This window comes from Nerophis lumbriciformis, linkage group LG24 (assembly GCF_033978685.3).
Source record: "Nerophis lumbriciformis linkage group LG24, RoL_Nlum_v2.1, whole genome shotgun sequence".
NCBI lineage: Eukaryota > Metazoa > Chordata > Actinopteri > Syngnathiformes > Syngnathidae > Nerophis > Nerophis lumbriciformis.
In genome coordinates this window covers 12428187-12440576 of record NC_084571.2, presented here as the reverse complement: position 1 = coordinate 12440576, position 12390 = coordinate 12428187, and the positions used below count along the sequence as shown (strand labels likewise).

Sequence of the window (12390 nt, the reverse complement as noted above, 5' to 3'; positions counted from 1 at the left end):
ATTCTGGCGGGAACTCTCGTTCAACCCTTTTTCGATTACGCATGCACCTCCTGGTACCCTAGCACCTCCAAAACCCTCAAATCTAAACTCCAAACATCCCAGAACAAGCTAGTCAGATTACTTCTAGACCTCCACCCCAGATCACACCTCACTCCTACCCACTTCTCCAAAGTGGGCTGGCTCAGGGTGGAGGACAGAGTAAAACAACTTGCACTGAGCCTAGTCTATAAAATCCGCTACACCTCCCTGATACCGAAGTACATGTCAAACTACTTCCTTAACGTAAATGACCGCCATAACCACAACACCAGGGGGAGCTCCACGAACCACGTTAAACCCAGATTCCGAACTAACAAAGGTCTTAACTCATTCTCTTTCTATGCCACATCAATGTGGAATGCGCTCCCAACAGGTATAAAAGAAAGTGCATCTCTATCCTCCTTCAAAACCGCAATAAAAGTTCACCTCCAGGCAGCTACAACATTTATCACCAACTGAAACTGTCAGTAATGGAGACAGGTGCTTGCTTCATTCTTTCATCCGTTCAAGTCTGGAACATCCATTTGGGCAAGCTAGCTAGCAGCGGAGAAAGGCGGCGCCGGTTGCCGGTCAGAAGGAATCTACTCCTGCACACCGTGACCAGGACTTCTCGGAAGACAGCAGGAACTTCACTCGGTGACAGAAAACACCGTGAGTATGGCTTCCTGCGCGTTTTGCACCTTAATCACGGAGAGGCTGGCTCTGCTAGAGGGCCATGTCCGCCAGTTAGAGCAGAGTAATCTCGTAATTTTAGATGTTGCGGACACATCTGCTAGCGTTAGCTGTAGCGAGCGAACTAGCCCAGCCTGTAGTAGTCCTAAGCGGCCTACAAGCTACGGTGTACCGGTTGAGACGCATAATAGATTTAGCTCTTTAGCTAGTCCTACACCCCAGTCTACCGGGCACCACACCTTAGTCATAGGGGACTCCATCACCCGAAACATAAAGCTTAGCAAACCAGCAACAATTAAGTGCATTCCTGGGGCCAGAGCACCTGACATTGAGGCTAATCTTAGGGAGCTAACTCGCAACAGGCCTAGTAAACACGTACGACAGGCTAATCGCACCACTAGTTATGCGAATATAGTTGTACACGTTGGCTCCAATGACACTAGAATGAGACAGTCAGAGATTACAAAGAGAAACATAGCCAGGACTTGTGATCTCGCTAGAAAGATGTCCAGGCATCGAGTAATTGTCTCTGGCCCCCTGCCTGCGAGAGGCAATGATGAGAGATATAGCAGATTAGTCTCGCTTAACAAGTGGCTGGCTAGCTTCTGTAGACAACAGGGACTAATGTTTATTGATAATTGGCCCTCTTTCTGGGGCAAACCAGGCTTGCTGATGAGAGACGGCCTTCACCCTAACCAGGAAGGCGCCATCATCCTGTCTAAAAACATAGACTACTGTTTAAGTCACATTTGACTAACTACACTAGAGCAAGCCCGGTCACAGGCAATTACAGAGCCTGCTAGTCCGGGTGAGGAGTCAGTTAAGCTAGAACTAGCCAGCGCCAGGCTGGATAATTCCTGTACGCATAGCAATTTTCTTAGAATAACACACAACTCACATAATGTGTTTTCTGTTGTGAATGTGTCAGGGGTAGATATGCATTCTACTGAGGTGGCAAATCATGATGCGTTCAGTCGATCGCAGCATCAAGCAAACAATCTGAAAATTCCCGTCGTATCAATTCCTAGATATGGTCGAAACTATTTAAAGTGCACTACGTGTAATAAACGCAACATTATTAATATTGCCACTACGGACGGATAATTTAAACAAAAACTCGTCAAAACAGCCCAATACTTATAATATGGGCTTTTTAAACATAAGATCATTGTCTCCCAAAACGTTATTAGTTAATGAGGTCATTAGAGACAACAATCTTAACGTCATTGGTCTTAGCGAAACCTGGCTCAAACCAGACGATTTTTTTGCGCTAAATGAGGCATCTCCTCCTAACTATACGAATGCGCATATTGCCCGTCCCCTTAAAAGGGGTGGGGGGGTCGCACTAATATACAATGAAAACTTTAACCTTACCCCTAACCTAAATAATAAATACAAATCGTTTGAGGTGCTTACTATGAGGTCTGTCGCACCGCTGCCTCTCGATATGGCTGTTATCTACCCCCCCCCCCCCCCCCCCAGGGCCCTACTCGGACTTTATCAATGAATTCTCAGAGTTCGTTGCTGATCTAGTGACGCACGCAGACAATATAATCATAATGGGGGACTTTAATATCCATATGAATACCCCATCGGACCCTCAGTGCGTGGCGCTCCAGACTATAATTGATAGCTGTGGTCTTACACAAATAATAAATGAACCTACGCATCGCAACGGTAATACGATAGATCTAGTGCTGGTCAGGGGTGTCACCACCTCCAAAGTTATGGTACTCCCGTATACTAAAGTAATGTCCGATCATTACCTTATAAAATTCGAAGTTCTGACTCATTGTCAACAAACTAATAATAATAATAACTGCTATAGCAGCCGCAACATTAATGCTGCCACAACGATGACTCTTGCTGACCTACTGCCTTCGGTAATGGCACCATTCCCAAATTATGTCGGCTCTATTGATAACCTAACTAACAACTTTGACAATGCCCTGCGCAAAACCATTGATAGTATAGCACCGCTAAAACAAAAAAGGGCCCCTAAAAGGCGCACCCCATGGTTTACAGAAGAAACCAGAGCTCATAAATTATCATGTAGAAAGTTGGAACGCAAATGGCGCGCGACCAAGCTTGAGGTTTTCCATCAAGCATGGAGTGATAGTTTAATATCGTATAAACGCATGCTTACCTTAGCTAAAGCTAAATATTACTCAAATCTCATCCGCCTCAACAAAAACGACCCTAAATTTTTGTTTAGTACAGTAGCATCGCTAACCCAACAAGGGACTCCTCCCAATAGCTCCACCCACTCGGCAGATGACTTTATGAATTTCTTTAATAAGAAAATTGAGCTCATTAGAAAGGAGATTAAAGACAACGCATCCCAGCTACAACTGGGTTCTATTAACACAGATACAACTGTATCTACGACGGATACTGCAATACAAAATAGTCTCTCTCTTTTTGATGAAATAACATTAGAGGAACTATTACGGGGTGTAAGTGGGATAAAACAAACAACATGTTTACTTGACCCACTTCCTGGGAAACTTATCAAGGAGCTTTTTGTATTATTAGGTCCATCAGTGCTAAATATTATAAACTTATCACTTTCCTCTGGCACCGTTCCCCGAGCATTCAAGAAAGCGGTTATTCATCCTCTGCTCAAAAGACCTAACCTTGATCCTGACCTCATGGTAAACTACCGACCGGTGTCCCACCTTCCCTTTATTTCGAAAATCCTCGAAAAAATTGTCGCACAGCAGCTAAATGAACACTTAGTGTCTAACAATCTCTGTGAACCTTATCAATCCGGTTTCAGGGCAAATCACTCTACGGAGACAGCCCTCGCAAAAATGACTAATGATCTACTGCTAACGATGGATTCTGATGCGTCATCTATGTTGCTGCTTCTTGATCTTAGCGCTGCTTTCGATACCGTCGATCATAATATTTTATTAGAGCGTATTTAAAACACGTATTGGTATGTCAGACTTAGCTTTGTCGTGGTTTAACTCTTATCTTACTGACAGGATGCAATGCGTCTCCCATAATAATGTGACCTCGGACTATGTTAAGGTAACGTGCGGAGTTCCTCAGGGTTCGGTTCTTGGCCCTGCACTTTTTAGTATTTACATGCTGCCGCTAGGCGACATCATACGCAAATACGGCGTTAGCTTTCATTGTTATGCTGATGACACCCAACTCTACATGCCCCTAAAGCTGACCAACACGCCGGATTGTAGTCAGCTGGAGGCGTGTCTTAATGAAATTAAACAATGGATGTCCGCTAACTTCTTGCAACTCAACGCCAAGAAAACGGAAATGCTGATTATCGGTCCTGCTAAACACCGACATTTATTTAATAATACCACCTTAACATTTGACAACCAAACAATTACACAAGGCGAATCAGTAAAGAATCTGGGTATTATCTTCGACCCAACTCTCTCGTTTGAATCACACATTAAGAGTGTTACTAAAACGGCCTTCTTTCATCTCCGTAATATCGCTAAAATCCGTTCTATTTTATCCACTAGCGACGCTGAGATCATTATTCATGCGTTCGTTACGTCTCGTCTCGACTACTGTAACGTATTATTTTCGGGTCTCCCTATGTCTAGCATTAAAAGACTACAATTGGTACAAAATGCGGCTGCTAGACTTTTGACAAGAACAAGAAAGTTTGATCATATTACGCCTATACTGGCTCACCTGCACTGGCTTCCTGTGCACTTAAGATGTGACTTTAAGGTTTTACTACTTACGTATAAAATACTACACGGTCTAGCTCCGTCCTATTTCGTCGATTGCATTGTACCATATGTCCCGGCAAGAAATCTGCGTTCAAAGAACTCCGACTTATTAGTGATTCCCAGAGCCCAAAAAAAAAAAAATCTGTGGGCTATAGAGCGTTTTCTATTCGGGCTCCAGTACTATGGAATGCCCTCCCGGTAACAATTAGAGATGCTACCTCAGTAGAAGCATTTAAGTCCCATCTTAAAACTCATTTGTATACTCTAGCCTTTAAATAGCCCCCCTGTTAGACCAGTTGATCTGCCGTTTCTTTTCTTTTCTCCTCTGCTCCCCTATTCCTTGTGGAAGGGGGGGGGCACAGGTCCGGTGGCCATGGATGAAGTGCTGGCTGTCCAGAGTCGGGACCCGGGGTGGACCGCTCGCCTATGCATCGGCTGGGAACATCTCTGCGCTGCTGACCCGTCTCCGCTCGGGATGGTGTCCTGCTGGCCCCACTATGGACTGGACTCTTACTATTATGTTGGATCCACTATGGACTGGACTCTCACAATATTATGTCAGACCCACTCGACATCCATTGCTTTCGGTCTCCCCTAGAGGGGAGGGGGTTACCCACATATGCGGTCCTCTCCAAGGTTTCTCATAGTCATTCACATCGACGTCCCACTGGGGTGAGTTTTTCCTTGCCCTTATGTGGGCTTTGTACCGAGGATGTCGTTGTGGCTTGTGCAGCCCTTTGAGACACTTGTGATTTAGGGCTATATAAATAAACATTGATTGATTGATTGATTGACCCCGACTTAAACAAGTTGAAAAACTTATTCGGGTGTTACCATTTAGTGGTCAATTGTACGGAATATGTACTTCACTGTGCAACCTACTAATAAAAGTCTCAATCAAACTTAGTGGTATATTACAGTCGTGTTTTGGGGGCTCTGAAGAGTGGGTGCAGTGACAGACTCCTAGTTAAAAAGGTGGAGTTCTATGGATGTATTTTTTCATCTTAATTTTTATTGTTTTCACCATAAATGGCAGGTTATTGTGATAGTCCATACCACCCATCCCTACTGATCAGGTGTGGGCCTTGAATTTGATACCTGTAGTCTAAATGCCTTAAATGACCATTAAAGTAATAACAGGAAACTAACAATATTGTCTACAGTATTTGCTGTGTATTTCTAATGAAGTTGTAAGCAAGAAATATTGCAAGTGCAACAATTGTGAATCAAAGAGGTTGTGCACAGATAACATATGTTTGGGTGTGTCAAGGTGTGTTGTTGACGAACCCCAAGATGCAGAGATGGCGGCAGGCTTGGTACAAGAAAACATGGTTTTAATGTTCAAAAATAAGAAAAGGAAAACACGAACCAGAAACCAGGAAGCAGGAACAGGAGTCACTGAGTCAGGATCCAGGGAATAGCTTAACGCACACAGCTAGCAACGACAGCATACAGCAAACAACGACACGACACAACAGGTAGGAATGACAATAATCCAGCAGTGACTGGAAGGTAGGGCAGGTATAAATAGCAGCTGGCTGATTGACACCAGGTGTGGCCAGGTGCCAATCAGCCACAGCTGAGGGGACACAGCACTCAGGGAGACAAACAGGAAACAGAACCAAAACAAGAGCACTGACAGGAAATACTACACACAGAGGGAAAACTAAAACACAACCAAACTGTCAGGGGCAAGCCTGACAGGGTGGACATCCAGTCGCAGTTTCACAGGCAAAAAAGTTTATTTCCCCCAGAACCTCCTCTGTTTGCAGGTCAACTATGTAGTGCTGTGCAAATTTGTATACACTGCTATCATCTTTGCAACGTTTCGCTGTTTGCAAGTTGCCTGCTAGCTTTTTCATGCAACACTGTCCTGATGTGTTTGGGCCATCTCATGCTTACTAAAGATGACTCAAGCTTTCTTACACTCCTACTTTCAACCATTTCATTGTGTGTGGCGTAATTCTAATATATAGCGCCAAAAAGTTATGAGCTAAAAGATCTTGCAAGTGCAAACATTTTTTGTTGTTGTTCAAACCTAGTGACGCCCCTGGTGTAAATAAAGATGTTAGAAATTGCATTTTTATTAGAATTGTTTTTATTGGCACAAGATGTTTGGGTCACGCGACATCTCACAGCAGGCAGGTCTTTTATCAACACCTGCTTTTTAATATGTTATCTTGTGAAGACCACACAGATCCATCATTGTGTTTCTATTCATTACAACAACACTCAGATGGAAATAATAGTTATGTAGGCAGAGCACAGACCTTTTACATGGTATTGTACATCATACCATAATTTATATCATATCAATTAATACAGCTCATTAGCATATTAGGTGGGTGTGGAGTGATGAGCAAGGTGTGTTTTGATGCCACGCAAACACAGCGTCTCGAGACTGGTCAGCAAATGCCATCTTGCATAAAAAAAAGGCAACGTTAGCATGCTAAAAGTTAACACGTGCCAAGCACCAAGTTGTATGACTCTGAGGTGTTCAGCTGCAAAATTAGCTAAATAAAAAGTTAGCTTGGTAATGTGAGTTTGCTAATGTTAGCATGCTAACAGGTAGCATGTGTCCAGTACCAAGTTTGCCCATTCGTCGTGTATCTTTTAATTTAACCGCGACTCATTTGGTCATAGTCTGTTGGTGGAGTTTCTTAATGTACGACCCCTGTTTTTAAGATGGCCAACTTCCTGTTTAATTTCAAATATGGCTTCTTGAGACTTTTACGCGCGTCCTCATGATAGACGTCTCCATCAATTTTCGTGACGATACGTAAATCGGGCAAATTTTATCTCATTTTTAAGGGGGCGCTATTGAGTTAATTTTTATATTTCATGTTCGGGCCCACAAAATATCGTATTTTTTTTGCCGGACCTGCATAAATTGGTGAGTTTTTGTGAATGTTGTTTTTTTTCGTTTCGTTTTTAATTTTTGTTTTATGAAATATAAAACAAAAATTAAACCGATTTTGTAGATATTGCTTTTGACACCGAAAAAGAAGAACGCTTTGTTTTTCAGTAAATTGTTTTGTATTTCAAAACACAATTCCAAATAAATTGACCAAAACATACACTGACCATTCAAGAGGATACATCTTTCTTTTTTCTTTTTCTTTTTTTACATAAATATACAGGTTTTTGCCAAAAATAACACATTATACATATTTTTATAAAGAGTGGTTAAACCATACTACTGTAGAGGCATCATATGCAGGAGCAAAACAATATAAAAAAAACTACATTACCCATGATGCAGTTCGTTCAGTAAAACAGGAAGCTTAAATCGAGTCCCGATTCAAATCTCAAATATACAACCTTGGCGACTACTCCAGAACGCGGTTTATGTGTGTGGATTTTAAACCGCTTCTTTTGTTTAAGTTGACCGTTTTTTCAATGTCGAACGCAGTGGGCACTGCGTTCGACATACAAATACAAGGCGACATAGTTGGCGTGATCACCATTGGAGACGAGAGACGCCTCTTCGGATTGATGCTAAAGCAGCTACTAAGCTAGCTGCTACTGTAATGGTAAACACACTTACTCATTGTCTCTTTTATTAGAATCATTTAACTATATATTATATTATATGTTTTAATTCAGGCCACTAAGCCGAAGGGGAAACTGTCTAAAAGTAAGTCCCTCCCGTTACATCAATGTTACTCACACATTTTAATATCTTTACCACCCATCCCTGTTATTGAATTGTCTTGGTAATCGTACACAAATATAATACATAACATTTATTTTCAGAATAATTTTCATAAAAATGTTTTATAGCGGTCGATTATTATTGATATATTTATGATCTATCGAAAATGAGTACCAGGAGAAAATATTACATTTAAATATGTATATTTAAATGCAACCTTCCTCATCTATCAAGGCAGAAAGGAAAGAAAACATCAACACAAACACTTAACAATAAGCTCTTAAAATGATGGCGCAATAACAAAGAGTATGTGAGAGATGCTTAATCAAGTGTAACAGAATAGTGCGAAGTCTGAAAATGTAAACGTAGAGAAACTATTTTCTGCAGGTTTAGTGGCAGGAAGTTACAGCGGTGCTCTAAAGGGTGAGCGCGGCTAAGGCAGTGTGGTATTAGAGATCTCGGTGGGGACGAGCGCCTTGCATTATTTACGGACCACATCGGTCTGACTATATGGTCTGTTTGAAAAAAAAAAGAAAAAACACTGCCATAATGTTGATTAGTGATGTGCGGATCGATACTGACATATCGATACCACCAATACCAGATCTAAAATCGATCCTCAAATCAAAATATCGATACCTTTTGATACTGTAGTTCAAGAGTGTCCACATTTTTTACACCAAGAAAAGTCAGAGTATGCAAGCCCATATTGATATTTTTTTATTAAAAAAAATGCTGTAAAACAAAGTATTGTGTCAGCTACATATTATTGGTGACCAAGTATGTTATTATTAATTATTAGTTAGTAAAAAAATAAGCTTTTTCTCATTACATACCAATTTTTTTGCTTTTTTTTTCTTACATTTTTACTATTGTTTTTCCCCATATAAGAATAGAATAAAAATGATAATACGATTACGTACATTACCTAGTGTGTCAAAAATGTTGCCTGCATGAAATATTTAATGTTTATGTCTATTATGGTTGTTGTAATTTTTCTAATTAATTCATAAGTTAGTATTTTTTTTATTTTCTAATTAACTAACTAAACTTTGTTTAGTTCCATGGGGTTGGGGGAATTTTGATATTAGTTTTTATTTTTTAGAGAAATGATCCACGTATTTAAAGACAAAATATGTTATAGGTGATTAGGTATGTTATTATTAATTATTAGTTTTAAAAATTATGCCTTTTCTCATTACATTCTGACTTATTGCTCTTTCTTCTGACATTTTTACTGTTGTTTTTTTTTAAAAGAAATGTTATTTGAAAATACACAAATTTAAAAAATTTAACAGACCCAAGTATAGGATCGGTATTGCCAACACCAGCCTGAGTTTTACTTGGTGTCGGATCGGAAAGAAAATCAGTGGTATCGCACATCACTACTGTTGAGTTGAATTTTCCTCTTTTATTCACAATTTCTACATTTGGGCATCGGTTACCAAAGAGCGGGTCACTTTTGTTCTTGCAACCAAACTTGCTTCGCAACTTCCAGTTTCCTCCGAAGAATAAGAAAAAAAATTGGCCAATGCATTTTTTTATATCGATTACGTCTCTATTGCGATAAATAATGATATTGTTTTTTTGCCCAGCCCTAGTTCAGGACTAAAGATTAAAACCCCTTCTTTAGCGTAACAGTATAAAGAGCTCCAACCTTGTGTCAAAGATGATCTTTCTGCTCCCAAGGCTCACTCGGAGATGACAGAATTTTCGGCAGCTCATTTGATGATGACAGTAAGTGATATCAATTTTGGGAATAAAACAGTATGATTCCGCTGTTCTTAATATTCTACCAATTTTCTCAACAGTACTGCCGGTAAGAAGGAAATCAGGACGGGGTGGATTACTACACAGGTAAGTTTGATACATTACTACATACATGACCCTTAATGTTTATGTGCAGTTTATGTGATTTAAAGGGGAACTGCACTTTTTTGTGGGGAATTTTGCCCATTGTTCACAATCAATATGAAAGACAAGAAGATACTTTTTTTTTTTGCATTCTAACATGTAAAAATCGGCTCATTCTAGGTGGCTAGCAATGCAGCTAATGGTAGCAATCAAGTCTACCTCGAAATCACTTTAAAAATTATTTAGAAAACTGTCAACAATACTTAATTTACGGTCCGTAACCTGTGTAATAACCAAGCTGTGGCTACATTGTTATTGTAAGAGTGAACACTGAGGAACTCTTTTAGCGTAGCGTAGTAACACATCGGCGTGCTACGGTATTAGCAATAACAGCTAGCTACGGCAAGAGATAAGCTTGCTTCTACATCAAACTGTTTGAGTTTGTAATGCACAACACAATGCGATAAGACACCAATTTGTACTGAATGAAAAACATGAACAATCATATTACAGTATCTGTAAAGTATTATTTCATGTTTTGTATCATATATCATGATCAATATAAAGTGACTCACACGGTGGACAATTGTCTGTTTGGTCCAGCTGTCCCGGGACATTTTTTTCCGGTTTATTTGGGTAAGCACCCCATTTATGTCGAAATAGCTTGGCTTCAAATTCCACATTTATAACGCCAAAGTCACTTTCACCTCACTCTCTCGGCTTCCGTCTGCTCCAACGTCTCACTCTGCCTTTGTGTTCGCTTACAGAAGCAGTAGTTCATCTTCAGTATTTTCAGCTTCAAAAAGGTACGGTTGTCAATCTCCAGTTGTCCAAAAATAGTTGTCTTTGCTGTTTGTTACCAAGTCTGCCATGAGTCATACCAAAGACTATAAAAATGGGACCCATTACCTCCCTGCTTGGCACTCAGCATCAAGGGTTGGAATTGGGGGTTGAATCACCAAAAATGATTCCCGGGCGCGGCCATCGCTGCTGCTCACTGCTCCCCTCACCTCCCAGGGGGTGATCAAGGGTGATGGGTCAAATGCAGAGAATAATTTTGCCACACCTAGTGTGTGTGTGACAATCATGGGTACTTTAACTTTATATTTTAATTAGAAGACACACTCGCGTTTTTTTCCGGGTGCAGGAAATGGAACTACGTTCGCGGAGGAAGTCAGTTCCGGCAATGGTTAAAATGTCCAAAATAAGGTAAATATTGTACGTATTACATATTGTTATGAAGGTGTCTGTTACTACATCATATATATACTTGCAGTGTGTATATTGTACATATTACATATTGTTATGAAGGTGTCTGTTACTACATTATATATATATACTGGCAGTCTGTATATTGTACATATTACATATTGTTATGAAGGTGTCTGTTACTACATTATATATATACTTGCAGTGTGTATATTATACATATTACATATTGTTAAGAAGGTGTCTGTTACTACATTATATATATATATATATATATATATATATATATATATATACTTGCAGTGTGTATATTGTACATATTACATATTGTTATGAAGGTGTCTGTTACTACATTATATATATATATATACTTGCAGTGTGTATATTGTACATATTACATATTTTTATGAAGGTGTCTGTTACTACATTATATATATATATATATATATAAAAACAAACTAAAACAAACTAATAATAATAATAACTGCTATAGCAGCCGCAACATTAATGCTGCCACAACGATGACTCTTGCTGACCTACTGCCTTCGGTAATGGCACCATTCCCAAATTATGTCGGCTCTATTGATAACCTCACTAACAACTTTGACAATGCCCTGCGCAAAACCATTGATAGTATAGCACCGCTAAAACAAAAAAGGGCCCCTAAAAGGCGCACCCCATGGTTTACATAAGAAACCAGAGCTCATAAATTATCATGTAGAAAGTTGGAACGCAAATGGCGCGCGACCAAGCTTGAGGTTTTCCATCAAGCATGGAGTGATAGTTTAATATCGTATAAACGCATGCTTACCTTAGCTAAAGCTAAATATTACTCAAATCTCATCCGCCTCAACAAAAACGACCCTAAATTTTTGTTTAGTACAGTAGCATCGCTAACCCAACAAGGGACTCCTCCCAATAGCTCCACCCACTCGGCAGATGACTTTATGAATTTCTTTAATAAGAAAATTGAACTCATTAGAAAGGAGATTAAAGACAACGCATCCCAGCTACAACTGGGTTCTATGAACACAGATACAACTGTATCTACGACGGATACTGCAATACAAAATAGTCTCTCTCTTTTTGATGAAATAACATTAGAGGAACTATTACAGCGTGTAAGTGGGATAAAACAAACAACATGTTTACTCGACCCACTTCCTGGGAAACTTATCAAGGAGCTTTTTGTATTATTAGGTCCATCAGTGCTAAATATTATAGACTTATCACTTTCCTCTGGCACTG

At 39.9% G+C, this 12390-nt stretch overlaps 1 protein-coding gene and 1 long non-coding RNA gene across 2 annotated transcripts in view; both read left to right on the top strand.

Moving 5' to 3' along the window:
• Positions 1–7703: 7703 nt before the first annotated feature.
• Positions 7704–10249, top strand: LOC133620593 (uncharacterized). The gene is made up of 4 exons (XR_009817530.1): positions 7704–7957; positions 8031–8061; positions 9769–9816; positions 9891–10249. It is a non-coding gene; the product is annotated as an uncharacterized lncRNA (long non-coding RNA).
• Positions 10250–10723: 474 nt separating this feature from the next.
• LOC133620262 (fas-binding factor 1 homolog) overlaps positions 10724–12390 on the top strand; it is a 54732-nt gene continuing 53065 nt past the window's right edge. Inside the window, exon 1 of the mRNA XM_061981590.1 lies at positions 10724–10739. The gene's annotated coding sequence lies outside the window, so the exon portion shown is untranslated. The remainder of the gene's footprint in view (positions 10740–12390) is intronic.